At 37.9% G+C, this 24,299-nt stretch overlaps 1 long non-coding RNA gene across 3 annotated transcripts in view; it reads left to right on the top strand.

Moving 5' to 3' along the window:
• Positions 1–23,188, top strand: part of LOC130704736 (uncharacterized) — a 44,890-nt gene extending 21,702 nt beyond the window's left edge. Inside the window, exons 3-5 of one of the 3 annotated variants that reach the window (XR_009005177.1) lie at positions 6,880–6,970; positions 10,929–11,084; positions 20,987–23,188. This is a non-coding gene — a long non-coding RNA (uncharacterized LOC130704736). Of the gene's footprint in view, positions 1–6,879; positions 6,971–9,050; positions 9,179–10,928; positions 11,085–20,986 lie in introns of those variants that run through there. The other 2 variants (XR_009005179.1, XR_009005180.1) reach the window with 2 other exon arrangements.
• The last annotated feature ends 1,111 nt before the right edge of the window (positions 23,189–24,299 follow it).

Below are 24,299 nucleotides of genomic sequence, written 5' to 3'. Positions count from 1 at the left end.
TTTCATGGTTTTTTTTTTTAATTTCTTGAAGTCCCTCTCATAGATACTATGTTGATTTTTTTTACCTTCATCTTCAAACAAGGAGAGTTCTACTCAACAGACAATGGTAAGACTTGCTATTCACGCTGTATCTAGTTAAGGGCTAGTCAAATTTTCTTTTCAGTTTATTCCTAGATATCAGGTTGATATATACAACTTCTAGTAAAACATTCAAGAGAAGATGTGTAGCGAACATGCTGTTGCCCTGCTCAGAACTTCTTTCTTGGGTGGGTATATCCATCCCAGCTACTGTGAGTTTTGGATGCTAAGCACTCACAACTGCAGCCTTTGGAGAATGGCCCCCACTTAAGTGGAGTTGCCATACCTGGGAGGTTACACCTACTCACCACCCCCCCAACCCCAGGCATGGCCAGTGGTCACTTTGTACTAAAATATTCTTGCTCAGGTCTTCCAGCTGACACCATGTGGAGCAGAGATGAGCCTTCCCCACAGAGCCCTGCCCAAATTGCAGATTGATTGTCACTTTAAACCACTGAGTGTTGGAGTGGTTTCTTATGCATCAATAGATAACTGGAATAGGATCTTAAATGGGGAAGGGATAGGAAGTAAATGATGACTTTCACTTAGAGCTCTGTGTAAAAACAGGAGAAGCCAATCATGACTTTTTTAAGTTAGAAGTTTATATTTTATTAACTTGGTAACGTTCATTTACTATCCAGCATTCTTGGGCTTTAGGTCATGGAAATCTAATTCAAACTATATTAGGAGAATATGGGAATTACTGGTTCTTGTAATTAATGGTTTTGTTGAATGACCAAACCATCCAATAGACATGAAGGAAATGGCCTCAAGAACAATGAGAACTAGGGAACTGAATGGTGTTGGGACTCCCTCTTACTTCTTCTTTTCTCTCTGCTTCTACTTTCCTCTCACCCACTGTTTCTAGTTTCATACACATGGCTTGGAGCATAACTTCTTGACCCTTATAGACTGTGATCTCTGACTCCTACCACATAAGAGAGACTGATTCTCTTAGTTCTAGTTTGAAAAATCCTTCAAAAAGACTTTGAGTGGCTGACTTTGGTCAGATGCTCTTTCCTGGAATGATCATTTATGGCAGGTGGTAGAGGGCTAGGCCATCATGTCTGTATGTATGTGTCAATCAGTCAATCACCTATTAATCAATTTTCTATGCCTACACTCTCTAGGTGGGGGAATCTCATGCCTCTAACCATCATTTTCATGTTGGTGGTTCCCAAACTTTCCTAGACCTGACCCGATCCCAACTCCAAAATCTTATATCCAAATGTCTATTTAGCATTTTCACTTGCGTGTCTAATAGTGACTTAGTCATGACAGGCGAGGTAGCAGTCAACCCCCAAATTTCAGTGGATTAACATAACAAATGTTTATTTGCTCATACAAAGTCTGCTGTGTGTCTGGGCAATTCTCCAGGGCAAATGTTCTTCATGTGACAACTCAATAATCCAGAATGATGGAGCCTCCACCATCCTGCAGCTGCACCACTTGAAACATGCAGCCTCCTTGAGCAGTGAGACAGGAGAACAGAATGCTTCACGTGGGGTGTGATAATATCACTTCAGTTTACAACTGTTGACCCGGAACAAATAGGCTGCCAGATATTTCTCCAGCAAAAATGGGTTTATTCGGGATTAGCAGAGAATTGCAATTCAAGATCTGCAACCACAGAGAGCCATGCTCAAGTTCCCGGATACACGGCAAGGGAAGGAGGACACTTTTATATAGAGGAAAAGGAAGTTGGGAGGGCTACAGTAAACAGAGTTTGACCTTTCATTGGCTAAATCCATGCTAGAAAAGGAGAGAGGTCTTTCTTCTTCCTGTTGGGCTCTGCTATCATCACAGGGCATGAGAGTCCCAACTCTAATTGAGGTTTCTGTTTATTAATTTTTTACACAACCTATTAGAACTGATCATGTAGCCCCAGGTAGGTGTAAGGTGGTGGGGAAGTAAAATCCTGCAGTGTGTCCAGGAGAGGAGAATAAGACATGAGTGAGAACTCTAAGTCTCTTTCACAAAGAGGCACCTCCTTAGTGGTTTCTATTCCTACCACCTGCCCCCCTCCATCTTTGTTGTATTGGTTATCACAATAAATGACATTTATTCAGTTTCTCAAGCTAAAAATTTGGGGGTCATCCTCAGCTTCCTCAAAGCCCACATCAAATCCATCTGTATAAATGTTCAGCCCTGTCAGTTGACTCTACGTTAAAGATATATTCATAAGAGACAGAGTTTGCTGAAATGTTCCATATTAAAGGAGCCTAAAGAGACATGGCAACTAAAGGTAATACTGGATCCGGTACTGGAAGGGAACAGTGCTATAAAGGACATTACTAAGTCAACTTACAAGACTGGAATACAAATGGTAAATTAGATAAAATTAGATACTGTGTCAATGTTAAATTTACTGAAGTTGAATTTGTGAAATGCACATGGAAGAATTTAGAAGTAAAGGACCATGATATATGATGAGTATAACTTAGTTCAGAGGAACTATTTGAATGAGGCCTGGGAGAAAGAGAGAGAGACTGAGAGAGAGACACACACACACACACAGAGAGAGAGAGAGAAATGATAAAGCACATGGGATATAATATTAGCAACAGGTGAACCTGGTAATGGGTATATCTGTAGGTTTCTGTATCTCCAAAATCTAACCACACCTTACCACACAGTACAAAAACAAGCTACCTCAAAGCCACCGTCCTCATTACCGTAATTCTACTCTTGCTCATTCCACAGTCTACTCACCACACAGTAGCCTGAGTGAGCCTTTGACTTCTCAAAGTCAAAGTCATTCAAAGTTAAAGGTCATGTCACTATGCTGTTCAATGCAGTGGCTTCCCACTGCATGTATAATAATATCTAAAGACCTCGATGGCCCAATGTCTTGCTCTTTAGTTACCTTTTTGATGTTACCTTCTACATTCACCTTCTTCTTCCCTCCCTTTGCTTCAGTCATCCTGCCTCCTTGCTATTGTTGAATATTCTAAGCAAGTTCCTGCCTCAGAATCACCACTCCAAATTTATATTAATTAATGCTCAGATTGTTTTGTAGTATGGTTGATATAAAAATCTTCAATGTTATTTAAAAGAAACTTTCAGTATTTTTTATTTTGCCTTAAGATTTTAAAAATAAAGCAAATGAAAAATATAAGCAAATGAAAACTAGGTCACAGCTAGCAGCCAAAACAATATAGTGGCAATAAATCTAAAGATACAAACAATAAAAAATAACCATTTTCATATTAGAATCTTCTTTCATTTAAGCTGCCACAAATTTTAATACTATTATAAAAATTCATTTTACTTCATCTTTTTAGCACTGATATTTAAGAAGTTCTTTTGGGAAAAGACCATATTTTTAATATTTCCTCGCAATGAAAAAGGTCTATCCATGCATTCAGTCTTATGTTATTGTATTTTATTGAAGTTATTTGTTGGAAGAATAAACGATTTCTCAAAGGAAACAAATTATGTATTATGAATAGTAAAATAATCATATTTGAATGTTTCCACTGAATGTGTATTAATTTAATAAAATTGCCCATGTAAGCAGGCCTTTATCAGCCTGCCACTATGAACTCAGGGGAAGGAAAACTACATTTAAGGAATAAAAGGTAAGTGAATGCATAATCAGAGTTTAATTTTGTGCAGGATTTAAGTGCTTCAAATTAGAAACCAAAAATGGCATATCAAAAAGCAGAAGGGCAAAGTCTTTTAGCATTCTGCGTGAGAACACTGAGGATTAGAGAAAAATTTCAAATCACAAATGAAAACTGCAGGAGGATGGGGAGGGATAGAGTTAGGGGATGGAGGTGATTAGGAGGTCACAGATAGAGATTTCCCTGGAACACACTCTATTCTAAGCTATGTTGAATGACACTCTATTCTAAGCTGTGTTGAAAGACACCTTCCTTTATCATGTCTAGCATGGAAAGACTTTTTATTTTTTTTAGATACATGAAGTTACAGCTCCATTTCCCAAAGATACTAGATTCTTTGAATTGCTTTGTTTTAGATGTATCACAATGGAACAGCTGAGCATTTTTAGGGCAGTGGTTCTGTGAAACTATATGTTATGTAAGCTCATGAACTCATCTCAATTAATTAAAAGTTAAATATAAAAAAAATAGGTGAAGGATATACATTTCATTTTAAGAAATATGATTAATTGCCCAAACAATATTATAACACCAAAAAATAAAATATAATTCATTATTAGTCTTTCTTTCTGCCTCTCTATAAAACCACATTTTTGTTTTTTCAGTATTCTCTTATCATTTTTGCCCACGTATAAAACTTTTATCTAGTTGTAGTTATGGATTCAGATTTTAATTTTTTAAATATAAGCATTTGTGTACTTGGTTTCTTGGCATTCTAAAGTATCATTTCAGTCAGTGCATAATATTTCATCAAGAGAAAGCACAATAATTAACCCTTTCATCATTTGTGAATATTTAAGAGGCATGTATACCCTTAATTTTTTTGTAGTGTAATGATTTTTAATTTAATTTAATTTTATTTTATTGGCTGCGCCACACGGCATGTGGGATCTTAGTTCCCTGACCAGGGATCGAACCTGCACCCCCGGCAGTGGAAGCGCAGCGTCCTAACCACTGGACCACCAGGGAATTCCCAGTGTGGAGAATTTTTAAAAACATAAATCTAATCTGTGAGTTTGAATTAATTGCAATTTTCAGTTTGGTGAATAAAGAGTTGGTTAAAACAAGGTTAGGGATTCTACAGAGGACTGTTGACACGAAGAGGGAAAAAATCAATTGGATATTATATTTTTTTCATAGTGAAATACAAAATATTCAATTATTTTAAAAATTCACAACAAGAAAAATAAACATTACTTAATAATTAAGACAAATACTCCAAAGTGTACTTTGGTTACTTAAAACCTTTGAACATTGAGGAGAAAGGAATAAAGGGAGGCAGACAAGAGTGAAGTGGAGATGGGTGCACTGTAATCTCTGCTGTTTTTCCTGTCTCTTCTTAGCTGGAAGATTGTATCCATCACCCATAGAATTCAACCTATATAACTGCTTGGTACATTTCTGCCTTTTGGGAAGAGAGAATGGGAAGGCCCTAAGTCAAGTCAGCTGCTGTCACTTTAACTTTGCAGCCTCCTTCTTGCCCCTGATGTGTTGTCTGGTTCCCCTGTGCATGAGTCTCAGCCTTGTGTCCTAAGACAGGTATGCTAGCTCCTATGGGGCTGGGCTTCTTCCCGGTTTTTTTGTTGATTCAGTTCTACCCATAAGAGTAGATTTCTATTATTAGCTTCAGGATCTTTTGGATGATGGGTAGATCTCTGGATCTTTTGTTATTATATTCTGTACATGTACTGGAGTTCCCATCTACTGTTGAATTTTCCAGTACTATAACTGACATTAACCTTTCCTGACCATTTCGGGCTGCTCAGGTCTAGCAGCTCACCTGCCTTGCCTGTGGATGGATATTTATTGAGTCTTCAGATGCGGGTCATCTCAGTCTAATCCATCTCACTGCCTGCCAAAACCTAGGGACAGCTCAACAAAGCTCAGTATAGAGTGGTGCTTAAAACCATGTTAATTATCTGTTTGTTTGTTTGTTTTTTAATTTTTATTTATTTATTTATTTATGGCTGCATTGGGTCTTCGTTTCTGTGCGAGGGCTTTCTCTTGTTGCGGCACGTGGGGGCCACTCTTCATCGCGGTGCGCGGGCCTCTCACTATCGTGGCCTCCCTTGTTGTGGAGCACAGGCTCCAGATGCGCAGGCTCAGTAGTTGTGGCTCACGGGCCCAGCTGCTCCGCGGCATGTGGGATCTTCCCAGACCAGGGCTCGAACCCGTGTCCCCTGCATTGGCAGGCAGATTCTCAACCACTGCACCACCAGGGAAGCCCAATTATCTGTTTTAAACATTTAAAAACTATTCAACAGGCAAACTTTTGGAACCCCTTTTAACAATAGTTTGCATAATTAACCATATTATTAAGCAGAAAGCTGCAAAAGCTCTAGTACTGGACAGGATAGTTTAATAACTCATTTTAAATGATATGCAAAAGGTTATCATCCAAGTGTTAAGAGTCAAGGGAAGATGAGAGTAAGTCATGTATGAGAAAAGGACACAGGATTTAAAATCTGAAGGACTCCCTCCTTGTTCACTATGACAGTGGGCTAGATAATTAACAACCACGAGCCTCAGTTTCCTCATCAGCAAATTGGTGATAATAGCCATCTGAAGGGCTGAGGGAGGATTAAGCTAAATAATGTAATGGGCTTTTTGATAGTTTATTGCATATAAGTAATATTTTTCCTATGTACAAGCCCTGTGAAAAGGTCCTAAGCATACCCAGGGCACATTCTGAACTTGGCAGGCTGTGACCTAGGGAGCCATTCATTTATGCCCTAAATATTTTTCAGCTTTTCAAAAATATACTCCCCATAGTCAAGTGGCTCACCATCTGGTGAACCTGGGTTGGGGGAAAATCCTTATAAATCGGACTAGAAGGCAAATACGAACCATCCCCCTGAATGATGTAACTTGTGAATGCTTAGTGTATTGTTTTGGATCAGATGACAAATTAGATTCAAAAAGTTGATATTATCTATATGGTTTTATTTGCTCTGGGCATTAAAGCATGCAGAGATATAAAAAGGAAGGAAAGAAGAAAGATCCAAGCTGACAGGTATTGATTGCTCTGATTGTGGAGGGAAAAAGGACTGCTGGAAGGAGGAATTTTCTGCACCTAATTTGAAAGTCTAAAAGGCCAAAGAGATACCTCTCTCTGTGTCTTTATTCACTCAGGAAACATTTCTGAATCCCTGTTCTCTGCTCTGTCTTCTGTTAGGTTCCAGGAATTCAGAAGCATAGTCTCAGCCCTCCTGTGTCTGACTGAGAGGCACATAAGGAAATCATCACAATACAAGGTGTCAGTCAAGGTATGTACAAAGACTGTGGAAGCACGGAAGGAAAACAGTCAATTTTATTTACTGGGGTCATGAAGGCACTTTGGGTCTTAAAAAATGATTTAGATGTCACCAGAAATCTAAGAATTTTCCAGACAGATGAGACTTAAGTAAAAACATGGGATGTGAAGAAATTATGTGACATATGTAGGAACAGTGTAAGATGCGGGAGAGGGAGGAGGGGAGGATTAGAGTCAGAGATATAATTTGAAGTAGTCTAAGTGAGTGGTCAGCAAACTATGGCCCATGGGCTAGCCCACCAATTGTTTTAGTAAATAAAGTTTTATTGGAACACAGCCACACTCACTAGTTTAGGTATCATTTTCAGCTGCTTTCAAGCTATTACAACAGAACTGAGTAGATGTGAATGAGAACATATAGTCTGCACGCCAAAGTATTTACTATATGGCCCGTAACAGGAAACGTTTGCTGAATCCTGGTTTAGTTAATAAACGGTAAAGACTAAACTAAGGAAGTAGCATGCAATGGAGAGAAAAAGGCAGATTTGTGAAGCATTTTAGAGAGGAAGATTTTTTTTCCCCAAAGAATATATTTATTTTTGTTGCTCTTTTTGCTTTTTATTACTACATACCCCTATAAAAGTAATAGATATTTATTGTAAACAATTTAAATAATGCAGTGTGTATAAAATAGTAGAAAAATTCAAACAATAGAAAACAGTAAAAAGAAAGTGAATGTCCTTAGGGGCAACAATTGCTAACAGTTTGAGTTATATTTTTTTTCCAAGGCTGTTTCATGCATATATATTTATTCATATTCGTTTGTTTACTTTTATAAGTGGGGTCATTTTATACAGACTATTCTATAATCTGCTTTTATCACTTAACAGTATATCACAGATCTCTTTCCATGTCATGGTATATACGTCTGTCTCATGCCCATTAACAGTCTTATATTTTAAACATTCTTTTGTAGAAAAGTCCAATTTAATTAATTCATTCTAAAGATATTTATTGAGAAATGTAGTGTGTATCTATGCAATTGTCTTCCTAGTGTTCCCGTCCATGGATCTTCTGAGAACTACTCCCTTTGTCTCCAGTTGTATACCATGACAGCTGTCATATTAGTAGTTGTTAATCCAGTTTCTTGGCCTCCATTCTTTGGTTCAAGTGCGTGCATTTAACACAAGACAGCTATGGCAGAAATAGCTAATTGTCACTAAAATTTGGGTTTCCATTTTCACAATATGGTTGGAGAAACTGAAGCACAGGTCAAATAATGTCCAGATACTAGAATGTGTTTTGCAGAGAATGCCAGCTCTCCACCAAAAGCTGCTCTCCCTTTCTTACTGGGTATATAGATAGACTATATTTCCTAGACTCTTTTGGTTATATGTGGTCGAAGTAACTAAATGAAATGTGAGTGAAAGGAATGCACTCCATTATATTAGTTATGTCTTGCTGTGTAACAAATTATAGCCTAAAAGAACAATAAACATTTCATAAGGGAAAACATGCATAAGGGAAAACACTCTGCCATGTGAACACTGCTGTCACTGGTGGTTTGTTAGCACCAAGACCTGGCCCTACCCAACAGCCTAGAGGTGCCAGTGCTGGGATGTCTCAGGCCAGACAACTAACTGGGGGGCGGGGGTTGGGGGACATAGCCCCACCCATCAGCAGACTGGCTGCCTAAAGACTAAAGAGCCCACAGCCACCTCTGGACACGCCCCTAGACACAGCCCTGCCCACCAGAGGGCCAAGACCCAGCTCCACCCACCAGTGGGCAGGCACTGGCCTCTCACACCAGGAAGCCTCCACAGGCCTCCAGACCAGCCTCACCACCAGAGGGCAGACACCAGACACAGGCCAGACCCTACCCTGGGGCCAGCAGGGCCCTGGCCCTGCCTACTAGACCAATGCAACCTTCGGGAGGCTCCCGACCCTATACCCAACTGTGTCAGGGACCGGGCCCTTCCCACTAACGATCTGAAATGAGCTCTGGGATCCCTGGGCCCTGCAGCTAGCCTCCAGGAACCAGCTCTGCTGTCAGTAGTCCAGCACTAACCCCAGGATCTGTCTTCACCCGCCAGTGAGTAGGCAACAGCCCCAGAGTCTTCAGGACCCTGATTCTGTCCACCAGTGAGCCAGCGACCAGCCGCCTCGTGACCAGGCCCCAGTAAACAGCAGCCAGCAGCATCTGTACAAGATGGGGCCTGGCAACCAACCAGACTGGGGGCCAACCAAGCCCACCAGACTGCCCACCTTTTGGTGAAGGTGTTTAGAAAATGGAATTCTCATACACCGTTCCCGGGTTTATAAAAATGGTACAACCACTTTTAACGACAGCTTGCCAGTTCTGAAGAAAGTAAATATACACTTTCTGTATGATCCAGTAATTTCATTTCTAGGAATTTACCAAAAGAAATTAAAACAGGTTTCCACACAAAGACATGTACACAAGTGTTCATAGCAATATTATTCGCAATAGCTAAAACTTGGATACTGCTCAAATGCCTATCAAAAGGTGAATGAATAAATAAATTATGGAATATCTTACAGTAGAATACTCCTCAGCAATACACTTGGAATTACACTTGGTGATATCTGCTTCTCCAGCAGGGGTAAACATAGAAGACAGTAGTGTAGAAGACAATTCAAAACAAAACAAAACAAAACAAAAAACAACAAAACCTTTTGAAAGCAGCTTATGCCAAAGAAGGTTGTTAGCAGTCACAGGAGAATGATTACTTCAGCGGAGAGTGCGAGGGGAGGGCCGTGTAACTGAGGCTGGGACATGCTGTCTAGCATATTTTCACACAAAACAATGTGTGACACTGAGATGTGCTCATTTGCAAGCGTTTGATCTACTGTCATATGTCTGTTGAATATTATCTGTGTTATTGGCTTTCCTTTTATTTTAATAATAATCTCATGTTTCTATATTGTGTCCATTGAACTTAGATGTGAGGAATTGGTGGGGAGTTGAGACTTTAGTTTTTCAAGGAAGAGCTTTAAAAGACTGATGCCCTTTTTAAGTAATTTGAGTCTCCCATGGTGGAAGTGAATTGGAAATAAATAATTTTCTGTCACATTCTACTATTTACCTGAACTATAGGATTTTAAGTAAATGATCAAATATCTCTGCCCTTTGAAATTGTGAGTATCTAATTAACCACTATTAGTCATGCTTCAACTGTTCTGATCTTTAAATCTCAAAAATACAACTCCATTCTGAATGGGGTATGCTAGCAGGAAATACCAGAAAACCTTCTTTGGATGTAATATGTTCCCACTCAGGTAATATAAAAACCAAACGCAGACTTTGGCTTATGTGCTGTAGTTTCCTTACCTTGAGTTGGAGAATGCTGTTTATAAAATAAACTCCTTTATAGAGTAGTACATATAACATTTTTTGACTCCTTCCTGTCAAACCAATTAGACACTTTTCTTGTAAATACAAAAGATAAAAACTCCAGGCAGCCTAGACTTGCCTCATATTGACCACATTCAATGATTTTGCTATTAACTTTCTACAAAGTTAGGAAATAAGGATAAGAAATTGGCTTAATAATAGTAACCTGTAGTATTCCTTGTACTTCTTTGTCAATATTTGTGCTTGACTTTTGACCACCTGCCTTGTTGCTGGCTTTCTAACCGTCTGTGTTCCTAGACCTATTTGTTAGTATAGTCTAATATAAATCTCTTGGTCTCAGGTATATCTCTTTCTCTGAAAAAAACCCTAAGTCATGGTCATAATTCTAATTCAGAGACCTCTGTTTGTTCAGGTTATGAGGAAAACAGAGCAGAGAAAAAAAAATTATGGGCAAACATTTCAAAAATATATACCATTAGTCACAGAGAGTATTTGGAGAGGTTGCATGTAATTCTGTGTAAACTATCAGCACTAAAGGAAAGCAAATAAAAGTAATGTCCTGCTAAGTTTAGGTCCATTGACCTCTTCCTGACAGGAAATTCAAAGGCAATTCCAGGAGCTTTCAGCAGAAGGTTATCTAACTATGTATGTGGATAAAACTTAAATGCCGGATTCAGATAATAGCACTTCTGATCAAGTAAATTTAAAGAAAAACGTGCTGAACATCTACCATAAGAAAGGACCTGGAGAGGTAAAAATAATATATATAAGATTTCTGTCTCATGTAGTTTGTACAGTTATAGTAACAGCTGGTATCAGAGTTCCTTTTGAATCTACTGAGGAAATGCTTAGATAAAAATCACTTGACCTGGAAAATGAGATCCTAAGGGCATGGATTATCAGGAGTCAAACAAAGGGGAAAGCTTAACTTCTATTTATGATATACAATAATTTGAGAAAAGGGGGAAGAGTACAACAGAGAGGGAGAGAAAAAATTATAGGTGAGTATTTTAAAAGCAGAGATGTCTAATATTCCTTATTCTGAAATGTGAACTCCCTGCTCAAGCTCCCCAAATCTGCAGAAAATTTCGGGAGTCCTGTTTTACAAATTGAGAGAAGGGACTGATTTCCTCAACTGGGTTTGTGTTAGTTTCTTATTGCTGCTATGACAGATTAATGTAAGTTTAGTGGCTTAAAATAACACAAATTTATTATCTTATAGTTCTGGAGGTCAGAAGTCCAAAAATGGGCCCCATAGGGCTAAAACAAAGGTACCAGTAGGGCTGGTTTCTTCTGGAGGCTCTAGGGGAAAATCTGTTCCATCTTTTCCAGGTTGTAGAGGCTTCCCATATTCTTTGGCTCGTGGCCCTTTCCTCCCCCTTCCAGGATAACAGCATCACATCTTCAAATTTCTCCCTCTGATCTTGGCTTGTGTTGTCACCTCTTCTCTGACTCTGACTCTGACTCTCTTGTCCTCTTATTATAAGGACCCTTGTGACCACATTAGCCCCACCTACATAATTCAGGTTTACCTCTCCATCTCAAGATTCTCTCTTTTTAAAAAATTTCTTATATGATGTTTTGGTTTTCTTTTCTTTCCTTTCTTCTTTTTTTTTTTTTTTTGGCCGCACCATGTGGCATGTGGGATCTTAGTTCCCTGACCAGGGATCAAACCCTTGCCTGGGAGCATGCATAGGAAGCATGGAGTCTTAAGCACTGGACTGCCAGGGAAGTCCCCATCTCAAGATTCTTAATCTCTCACACACACACACACACACACACACACACACACACACACACTGTCTCACAAAGATCCTTAATCACAATTGCAAAGTCGCTTTTGCCACGCAAGCTAATATATTCACAGGTTCTGGGAATTAGTATGTGTACATTTTGGGGGGTCTATTACTCTGCCCTGGGGGGAAGAACAGAAAGTACAGGTAGAACAGTGTCATGATCTGTAAAATGCACCAATCCAGTGGAAGCAAGGGGCTTGAAAGCCAGAGGGAATCCTGAGACTGTGCCTTTCATAGTTTTTGAGCACGGCAATAACATGACCATAATATCTGTGCTTTAGGAAGATAATTTTGTGACAGTATAAAAGAGAGACTGTAGCATCAAGATAAATAACAGAATAGTTAAGTAACAGTTCAAGAGAACAATAGGTTTGTCACAAAGCAGTACATGATTAATTACCAAATGGATTCTACAGACAATAATTACTATTGGAATTTTTAAAACATAAATTTGGATAATGGTGATTCGTGAAACTGTTCTAATAAGGCCAAGGACATGAATTTGATTTCTTTGTGGGTCAGAATGTTCTATGGCTGAGTTAAACACTTAATCATGACCATCTTGCAACTGGGGGGTGGAAGAGGCATAAATAAAATCAAGTAAGAAAACAAGTTAGAGTAGTACTAATATTTCATTTCTACTGAGAAAAATCCCAGTCTTTATGTCCTTCTGATGATAGGTTAGCACTTTATCTATTAAAGATGGTAGGTTACGAATATAATTAGAAAAAATGGGTTTTGTAAGATTTACCTCTGTAAATCTAAATACATTTTATCATAGACATGCTTGTAAAGATTTTGATCATAGACATGCTTCTAAAGATTTGTGTAAATAAAATTTATGTAAATTCCCTAATATTTCAAATCTATTTCTGACATGAATTTTATGAATAATCAGTATGCAATTTTTTCCCTGAAGAGAAAATTTATATAAGCATAAATATTATGAAGTTTGCTTGATGAACATAAATTTAGAGCAAATTTGGAAAGGCCAATGATTTAATGTATAGAATATGGGCTATGAAATGTAACAGTGGATGTTTCGATTAGTTGTATGGTTTTATGTAATTTAACTTCCCTGAGTCTCTGGTTCTGTTTTATAAAATACAGGTAATAATGTCTATTTTTAGGGTTGTTTTGAGGATCAGAGATTGTATGTGTATTGTAGGTAGAAGATATTTTTATCAGCTATTATCCTGATTCAAATGTTCAATATCAGTAGCCATCTCCATAACAAGGACACACCTGCTATTAGACCCAGGTGGTTTACATTTAAAATATGACTTCAAACAATCTCATGATGGTATCTTCTCTCATCACTTTGAAAATATTTTCCTTATGTTTTCTGTCTTCCATTGTTGCTGTTGTCAGCTGTCCGTCCAGTTGTCTTTCCTTTGTTGGTAACCCTGTGATAAGGGTAAATCACAAATATTACATGGGTAATGTGAACAGTTACAAGTGTTGTGGTTTTAACATGGTGACAATGAACTAGTTGCTCCTAAAGGTAAAGAAAACTCTTGCTGATACTAGGGAGATTTTTTTCCTTTGAGACTTTGTAAAAAAACATGTAATGAACAAAAATTCTCGATATTTTCTTCCCTAACTACCTTAAAATAGGCCCTCATCCTCCATTACTATATTCCCTTATTCTCATGTAATTTTTTTCATAGGACTGATTGCTTCTTTTTTTATATATATATTTTATTTTATTTACTTTTATATTTTTGAACTTTATTTTTGGCTGCGTTGGGTCTTCATTGCTGTGCACGGGCTTTCTCTAGTTACGCCGAGCGGGGGCTACTCTTCATTGCAGTGCACAGGGTTCTCATTGTGGTGGCCTCTCGTTGCGGAGCACGGGCTCTAGGTGCACGGGCTTCAGTAGTTGTGGCATGTAGGCTCAGTAGCTGTGGCCCACGAGCATAGTTGCTCTGGCATGTGGGATCTTCCCAGACCAGGGATCGAACCCGTGTCCCCTGCATTGGCAGGCGGATTCCCAACCACTGCGCCACCAGGGAAGTCCCAGACTGATTGCTTCTTGACACTGAGTTTTATTCGTTTGTATTTTCTTTCCCTCTACCTCCCACCCCTGCCCCAGAATGTTAGCTGCTCTATCACACCAACTAACTTGAGTCTTTGGTGGCTCTGTTCAAAATAAGGTTTCTGAGTATATTCGTTTGCTAGGGCTGTCATAACAAAATACTACAGGCTGGGTGGCTTAAACAGAAGAAATTTATTTTCTCAGTATTCTGGAGGCTAGAAGTCCAAGATCAAGGTGTCGACAGGTTTAGTTTCTCCTGAGGCCTCTCCCCTTGGCTTGCGAGTGGCCACCTTCTGGCTGTGTCCGCACATGGCCTTTTCTCTGTGCATGTGCACCCCTGGAGTACCTTTCTTTTATAAAAGCACCAGTTGTATCAGATTAGGATCCCATCCTCATGGTCTCATTTTAACTTAATTACCTCTTTAAAGACCCTGTTTCCATATAGAATCATTCTGAGGAACTGGCAGTTAGGGCTTCAACATATGAACTTGGTGGTGGTGGAAGCAGGGGACACAATTCAGTCCATAACACTGAGAAAGGGAGTCTCACTGGCTTAGTTTAGGCTCACAGTCACAGAAGTCAAAATAGTGAGGAAAGTGGAATCAATACCCAGCAGAAGATAGGAGAAAAAGTGTTAGTTATTTAAAAACCTGATAGCTGATATGTCTTCCCTAAGGAACTCGAAAGACAGCTATTCTATGTCGCTAGTGAATTGCAGAGACACAAGCTCTAGTTTCAGCTATTTTTTAAATTGTGGTAAAAAATACATAACATAAAATTTACTTTTTTACCATATTTAGGTGTACAGTGTAGTATTGTTATCTGTATGCATGTTGTTGAACAAGCGACCTCTAGAAAAATTTTTATCTTGCAAAACTGAAACTCTATTCCCATCGAACAACAATCCCCTTTCTCCCTCCCCCCAGCCCCTGGCACCACAATTCTATTGATACTTTCTAAGAGTTTAACAATTTTAGATACCTGACATAAGTGGATTCATGCCGTATTTGTCCTTCTGTGACTGGCTTATTTCACTTAGCATAATGTCCTCAAGCTTCTCTTGTGTGTAGCATAGGTTTTGTCCAAGGCTGAATAATTAGTTTCAGTGATTTTTTAAAAGGCAACAATAAATTTTACCAAAATATTTTATCACCTTTACTTCAAATTTCTCTCGCAACATCTTTTGAATTTCTCTCCTCTTATTTAAGTATCCAAAATTGTTTTTAATGTAGGTCTTTATGTAGCAAATACTGTTCAACTACATAGGACATAGTGTCTCTGTGTTTTCATAAAATTCAGGACTGAGTTTACTTTTGGATTTTCTTTCTTTCTTCCTCTCTCATTTCCTTTTGTCCTCCCTCCCACTGTTCCTTCCTTTCTTTATTGTGTATTCATTAAGTGCCTACCTTGTGTCAGCCATTGTGGTAAGAATTGAGAATTCAAGAAAAATTCTATTGCAGCAAAGCTTCCGAGGTCTTATAGATCTGAGAATACCTTATCATGCCTTCACATTTTAATGGCTACATAGAAAACTCTAGATTCTAAATTCTTGTTCTTTAATACTTTGGAGACTTTTCTACATTGTCTTCTTTCATCCAGTGTTGCTACTGAAAAATCTGAAGTCAATCTAATTCTTATTCCTTTGTATATTCTCTGTTCTTTCTCTTTGTAACCTTTATTTTTTAAAATTACTTAATTTATTTATTTTTATTTATTTTTTTGGCCGCATTGGGTCTTCGTTGCTGCGTGCAGGCTTTCTCTAGTTGCAGCAAGCAGGGGCTACTCTTTGTTGCGGTGAATGGGCTTCTCATTGCGGTGGCTTCTCTTGTTGTGGAGCACGGGCTCTGGGTGCACGGGCTCAGTAGTTGTGACTCACGAGCTCTACAGCACAGGCTCAGTAGTTGTGGCACACGGGCTTAGTTGCTCCGCGGCATGTGGGATCTTCCTGGACCAGGGCTTGAACCTGTGTCCCCTGCATTGGCAGGCAGATTCTTAACCACTGAGCCACCAGGGAAGCCCCTCTTTGTAAGCTTTTAAAATGTTCTCTTTGTCTTTGAGGCTCATAAACATCACTCTGGTGTGTCTCAAGGTGGATTTTCCCTGTTTCTTCTCTTTGACACTTTAAGGACCTTTTCAATCTGAAGTATTTCACCTTTAAAAAAAAATTCTGGAAAATATAACTTCATTATTTCTTCAGATATTCCTTTCTAGTCAAAGGCTTTGAGAAGCAGCCAAGGAAATACTGAGAATCCTTTTGACTCATGCTCTTGGAATATTTATTTACAAGGTTCAGTTTTGTAGATTAGATTTCTTTCTCTAAATCCAATCATGAAACGTCATTCTGTAATGAATGATAATGGAAATGCTTTCTATTGGTTTTCAGTTTTCAGAATCAACATATAGACAAAGTGAAAAAATTTATCTTAGAGAATAAGATGCAAATTCTATAGACCTTGACAGTAAAATAATGGTATATCTGACTGAGTTTTGGAGAAGTGGAATGAGCTACAGAAGTACTAATATTTTTCATATTTATAGCAAGGAGTTAAGGAATGTAAATTAAAGAATGAGACGTTTAAGCAGATTACTTAAAATTTTCAAGTAAACCTACTAAAATAAAAATATAGGGGCTTCCCTGGTGGCGCAGTGGTTGAGAATCTGCCTGCCAATGCAGGGCACACGGGTTCGAGCCCTGGTCTGGGAAGATCCCACATACCACGGAGCAACTGGGCCCGTGAGCCACAATTACTGAGCCTGCGCGTCTGGAGCCTGTGCTCCGCAACAAGAGAGGCTGTGATAGTGAGAAGCCTGCGCACCGCGATGAAGAGATGGCCCCCACTTGCCACAACTGGAGAAAGCCCTCGCACAGAAACGAAGACCCAACACAGCCATAAATAAATAAATAAATAAATAAAGACTTTCTAAAAAAAAAAAAAAATAATAAAGACTGAATGGGGAGGGGGAGGTGCAGAAAACATGAGCTAATTTCTCATTTTTTCTGCTAGAGACAACAATCAATAAAAGAAATAGAGGTGTAGTGGTATCAGCAATATTGTTATATGCTTATATAGATAACCTCGAGAAGATAACCTAGAATCTAGATAATCCTTGTTATTAAGGGGATAACGAAGGTAATCTATAGAAGAACTAAAGCCAGAAATTGTATAAAAAATTGTCATCTATGGGGAATGGAATTGGGAGTGGGAGGCAGGAAGAAAGACTTGCTTTTCATTTTAAACCCCTCTGTATTTTTAAAATTTTTGTTTCTATGTACACCTATTACTCTTACAATAAGAGCAAAATAAAAGCCTTTTTACTTAGAAAGGAATATCTGCCATTCTGGGGAAGGATAAATATTATCTTCAGAATTTTTGCCACATTGTATTTTTATGGTTACGTTTTTAAACAAAGTATTATTGGATTGTCTTCAGATTACCCCATCTCCTGATCATGACAGAAGGCCTATTGCTATTTTAAAAAAATGAATGCTAGAATTCATTTTCTCAATTAGGTTAGCGATTTGTGGACATTTGTGCTTTCTGTCCAAACTACAGTTCTTAATTTAAATTTTCCATCTGAATTGTCCTGGACTGTTACCGTGGGGGCAGTTATAGAAGTTCAAAAATAAAACTTAATAGATGTTTATATTCTGAAACCTCCAATAGTGGTGAGGATTTATTTTCAAGTGCCTTCTGTTAGGATATTTACTTATACCTTGGCTTCTTTTGCAATTTATCTTTTTTCATAGTTACTATTCAGTGCATTTATTTCTCGTAGCAGCACTCATCTAGACATATTTAAAACTAATTGCCTGAGTCTGGAGGTGAACAGTTTTTCTATTCTATTTGTCCTTGTTCCAGTGAATGAATGTTAGATTTGTTGTTTTTTAAGATAATCCCTAGTCAGCAGGTTAATGTGCTTAGGATACTACTGAGCCGTGTGTTTTCTTGGATTGATAATAAAATAGAATACATTTTTCAAATAAGATTTTTGTCATTAAAAGCTTAAGCAAGCTACATAAAGAAAGAAAATAACACAGGATTGTAAAATTCAAATAATTAATCATATGTATACATAGTTATTTCCTTTTTAATCCTGGATTTAATTCCTTATTGTTTCCTGGTAGTGTTTACAATGATTTATGTTCACTCTTATATTTAGGGCAAAGGCACTTAAATTCAATCACCAAAGAAAGAGAATAAACATTTGAAGAAAGACCATTGCCATCGTATCTCAAATCTCAAATTATCCTAGTGCTATAAGTCAAATTCAGTGAAGTCTTTGAGTATCAAAAGCCTACTCTGTGTCTGGTATTGTACAAAGTATTATGGAAAGTGAAAAAGAAATAGTAGTTCCTGTCCTTGAAATGTTAGCCATTTAGCCGTGGAGATGGAATTTAGATAAATGAAACAAATGTAAGGTAAGAACTTGCAATATAATACCTATCCTTCAGAGTTACAAATGTAAATATTCAAACAATTTAGAAATGGCAAATATGAAGGGGAGCCACGGTAGTGAAACCTAGTGATGGGAAAAGCATTTTTATCTCAGGTTTAAAGGGATTTTAAGATTTAGATGTATCGTTGACAAGGAAATGGCCATCTAAGAAAAAATAAGACTCTGGACATTTGGAAAGAGCATGGCTTATTTGCTTACTAGAGGACACAGTGGTGTAGGGGAGATAGAATTGTGTGATTAACAGCCCTCCCCCCACCCCCACCCCCTTTTTGTGGTGTAAATCTATCGGCACTACTTTTGTGTGATTTACTCAAATGATGGTCATGGGGGGTTGTATGTTTCCTTGTTTCCTTTCTGTTATCCCTGATCCTTCACTAAAGACATGTCACAAATTTCAATTTCCCATGTAATGAAGTGTTGATGGTGTGCTATGGGGAATTAAAGAGAAGTACCTGGTCAACATTTATGACAAAGTAGACAATGAATGGGCAGATTTCTTTCTCTGAGGCCAAATGATGATAGTGGAGGTGGCCACTGGATGAGGGCAGCTATAACCAATGGTAAAGCAATCTTAGGAGGGTCATCAGCCTCAAAGTAGCAGTGCTGGCCTGAGGGAGCAGCTGATGATAGGACATGAGAGCACATGGGAGGTAGCACACTGGAAAATTGTCTGAAATCACTCAGGCACAGTTTGAAAGGGAGATGATTTCTAGCAATAAAACTAGCAGAAGCTCATTCCGACATATTTTGGGCCACATTTTTCACCATCATTTATTATTGTTCTGGTCGCCTTTGCATCCCTTTATGTCTTTTACCACAACAAATAGGAAGGGTAACTGATGTCCCAAGTCTCAATGAAATTCTGAGTAGTGGTAGGCACTTTGAATCTGGAGATAGAAAATAGTAACTAGCTAGTATTAGTAGATTTTTAAACATGGGGATTGTAGTAAGGTCTCAGATGCTCGATCTATAAAGTGAGAAGGTTGAACAAAACAATCTCTATTTATTTTTCTTATAAAAAGCTATTAGTCAACCCATTACCTAGCGATACGTTTTCTGTCCATCCCGCAATGTCAAAGGAAAGATCATTGATTCACTCTACTTTCTGCCCTCCACTCTCAAACTCAGCCTTAAAAATGTATTCACATAAGGGACTTCCCTGGTGGCACAGTGGTTAAGAATCCGCCTGCCAATGCAGGGGACACGGGTTCGAACCCTGGTCCAGAAGGATCCCATATGCCGCAGAGCAACTTAAGCCCGTGCGCCACAACTACTGAACCTGTGCTCTAGAGCCCACGAGCCACAACTACTGATGCCCACGCGCCTAGAGCCCGTGCTGTGCAGCAGTAGAAGCCAGCGCAATGAGAAGCCCACGCACCGTAATGAAGAGTAGCCCCTGCTCACCACAGCAATGAAGACGCAACGCACCAAAAATAAATAAATGAATGAATTAAAAAAAAAAAACTATAGTTGGCCTTCAATAAATATTAAAAAAAATGTATTCACATAAAACTTTGAAAATTGTCACTTGATTTAGCTTTCTTGAAGAACGTGCTGATTGAGTTTATTATTCTTAATCTGTGTTTTAAAAAGATTAACACAAAGCCAGATCTGTATTTCAACTTCATTGTCCCCTGTGATAAATCAGTACCTGAAAACCGACACTTGAATGATTGCTCTACAACCTAAAATAAATGAAAGAAAACAATCTTTTTTCTATATAAAGGAAATACATGTTTATTGTACAAAACATTGTAACGTATAAGGGAGACAAAGTTATCCACAATCTAAAAATATATATATATCCAGAAACCTATATTTTATAAATGACAAGAGATAACATCTTTCTGCCTTTCAGTGCTGATGGTTTCCTATGCTGAATGTATGTTTGACTATGTATATAATTATTTCCTTAGTTTCCCTACACAAAAGGGAACATATGGGTCAAAAAATATGAACACACTTAAAACTCTAGAATAAATAGCATCAAAATTTCCTTCTAGAAAAGTTTTACCAGTTTACATTCCTACAAAAGTATGAATGTTTGTCCTCACATTTTCTTGCAAGTACGGAACAAGTAATTTGTCATTTTGATAGGTGAAAATATTATTTTATTGTAATTGTATTCTGTACTTCTTTGGTTATAGTTTTATATGTTTTCCCTATTTTTAAAAATGGGGTTGCTTTTTTTTTTTTATTAAGTTTTGAGAGTTCCTTATATATTCTGAATCCAGATCCTTTATCAAGTATGTGATTTGTAAGTGTTTTCTCAGTTTGTAGCTTTTCTTTACATTTTCTTAACAGTATCTTTTGAAGAGCCTTATTACTATGCTAATATTTGATGCCTTTGTATCACTTTAGTTAAAATTAAAAGCAGAAAGAGAGAAGAGGGAGAAGGAGAGAGAAGAGAGACGAGAGAGAAGAAAACTGGTTGCTTTAGGTTATGTGCTCAACTGTTGTCTAGGGAAAGATGACATTTTGATATTTTCACCAAGATTGCACATAATGGACAAGGTTGCCCACTCTCACCACTATTATTCAACATAGTTTTGGAAGTTTTAGCCACAGCAATCAGAGAAGAAAAAGAAATAAAAGGAATCCAAATCGGAAAAGAGGAAGTAAAGCTGTCACTGTTTGCAGATGACATGATACTATACATACAGAATCCTAAAGATGCTACCAGAAAACTCCTAGAGCTAATCAATGAATTTGGTAAAGTAGCAGGATACAAAATAAATGCACAGAAATCTCTTGTATTCCTATACACTAATGATGAAAAATCTGAAAGTGAAATTAAGAAAACACTCCCATTTACCATTGCAACAAAAAGAATAAAATAACTAGGAATAAACCTACCTAAGGAGACAAAAGACCTGTATGCAGAAAATTATAAGACACTGATGAAAGAAATTAAAGATGATCCAAATAGATGGAGAGATATACCATGTTCTTGGATTGGAAGAATCAACATTGTGAAAATGACTCTACTACTCAAAGCAATCTACAGATTCAATGTAATCCCTATCAAACTACCACTGGCATTTTTCACAGAACTAGAACAAAAAATTTCACAATTTGTATGGAAACACAAAGACCTCGAATAGCCAAAGCAATCCTGAGAAAGAGAAACGGAGCTGGAGGAAGCAGGCTCCCTGACTTCAGACTATACTACAAAGCTACAGTAATCAAGACAGTATGGTACTGGCACAAAAACAGAAATATAGATCAATGGAACAGGATAGAAAGCCCAGAGATAAACCCACGCACATATGGTCACCTTATCTTTGATACAGGAGGCAAGAATATACAGTGGAGAAAAGACAGCCTCTTCAAAAAGTGGTGCTGGGAAATCTGGACAGCTACATGTAAAAGAATGAAATTAGAACACTCCCTAACCCCATACACAAAAATAAACTCAAAATGGATTAAAGACCTAAATGTAAGGCTAGACACTATAAAACTGTTAGAGGAAAACATAGGCAGAACACTCTATGACATACCACAGCAAGATCCTTTCTGACCCACCTCCTAGAGAAATGGAAATAAAAACAAAAACAAATGGGACCTAATGAAACCTCAAAGCTTTTGCACAGCAAAGGAAACCATAAACAAGACGAAAAGACAGCCCTCAGAATAGGAGAAAATATTTGCAAATGAAGCAACTGACAAAGGATTAATCTCCAAAATATACAGGCAGCTCATGCAGCTCAATATCAAAAAAACAAACAACCCAATCCAAAAATGGGCAGAAGACCTAAATAGACATTTCTCCAAAGAAGATATACAGATTGCCAACAAAAACATGAAAGAATGCTCAACATCATTAATCATTAGAGAAATGCAAATCAAAACTACAATGAGATATCAACTCACACCAGTCAGAATGGCCATCATCAAAAAATCTACAAACAATAAATGCTGGAGAGGGTGTGGAGAAAAAGGAACCCTCTTGCACTGTTGGTGGGAATGTAAATTGATACAGCTACTATGGAGAACAGTATGGAAGTTCCGTAAAAAAAACTGAAAATAGAACTACCATACGACCCAGCAATCCCAGTACTGGGCATATACCCTGAGAAAACCATAATTCAAAAAGAGTCATGTACCAAAACATTCATTGCAGCTCTATTTACAATAGCCAGGACATGGAAGCAACCTAAATGTCCATCAACAGATGAATGGATAAAGAAGATGTCGTGCATATATACAATGGAATATTACTCAGCCATAAAAGGAAACGAATTGAGTTATTTGTAGTGAGGTGGGTGGACCTAGAGTCTGTCATACAGAGTGAAGTAAGTCAGAAAGAGAAAAACAAATACCGTATGCTAACATATATATATGGAATCTAAAAAAAAAAATAAAAAAAGTCATGAAGAACCTAGGGGAATGACGAGAATAAAGACACAGACCTACTAGAGAATGGACTTGAGGATACAGGGAGGGGGAAGGGTAAGCTGGGACAAAGTGAGAGAGTGGCATGGGCATATATACACTACCAAACGTAGAATAGATAGCTAGTGGGAAGCAGCCGCATAGTACAGGGAGATCAGCCCGGTGCTTTGTGACCACCTAGGGAGGTGGGATAGGGAGGGTGGGAGGGAGGGAGACGCAAGAGGGAAGAGATATGGGGACATATGTATATGTACAAGTGATTCACCTTTTTATAAAGCAGAAACTAACACACCATTGTAAAGGAATTATACTCCAATAAAGATGTTTAAAAAAAAAAAAGATTGCACATAATGGGTATTCATCAAAAGGAACAAGAAAAGGGTAATGGTTGTTATATGATTTCATTTGAGGAAAGATATGGACCCTTTTGGTGGAAAATGCACAAATGCAGTGAATGATGCATTTTGCATACAGTTACTTAAGAAGACTCTGAATTGCACAGGAACCCAGAAAGATTTAGAAAAGCAGTGGCATTGCTAAATTAAAACCTCTCTTGATAGTCTTTTTTTTCACATCTCTCAGAATTTCTATGGTTATCATATCATAGCTGCCCAGCTAAATTAAACTTTGGCTTTCGAGTATTTTTTTTTGTTTGTTTAAATCAAGCCTTGATTGAAAATCACTACATGATGCCAGGCTCTTTGTGGGCAAAAAATTGTAGTGATATTGGCAGAATTATTGGGGATGAACTCATCAAGGCTCAGATTTCATAATATCCTAAGCTTTCATGATATCCTTTAAAACCAGAAGCTAAAAAAGGCAAGTCAATAGTTGAAAGTCAAGTAGACAAAGAATATTGGTCATACCTTATAATGATCTTTGTGATACTCCAATTCTTCTAGTCAAAGAAATCAGTGAGTGAAGATATAGACTTGTTTAGGAACTTAAGCCCAAATAAACATATTATCTCTGCTTCCCTGTGGTACCAAACCCCAATACTACTTTATGTTCAGTGCCAACATTATAAGCATGTGTTCTGCTTTTCTTTAGATTGAAAAAGTCAACCCCTGCCCGCCCCCAAAAAAACTGGAAGTTCAACAATTTATTGGGAAGTTATGCCTTGGGGATTTATTGAGGCACCCTCCTATTTTCCACAGCTTCTTAGTTAGGACCTTCAGTACTGTAAATTTTTCTTATCTAATATGTGGGTGACCTTTTGCTATGTTTTCAAGATGAGGTGGGCTTAAAGATTAGCTTCTGTATACTTACTATTTTAACT

Source organism: Balaenoptera acutorostrata, chromosome 14 (genome assembly GCF_949987535.1).
Source record: "Balaenoptera acutorostrata chromosome 14, mBalAcu1.1, whole genome shotgun sequence".
Classification (NCBI taxonomy): Eukaryota; Metazoa; Chordata; class Mammalia; order Artiodactyla; family Balaenopteridae; genus Balaenoptera; species Balaenoptera acutorostrata.
This window is presented reverse-complemented; position numbering and strand designations above follow the sequence as displayed.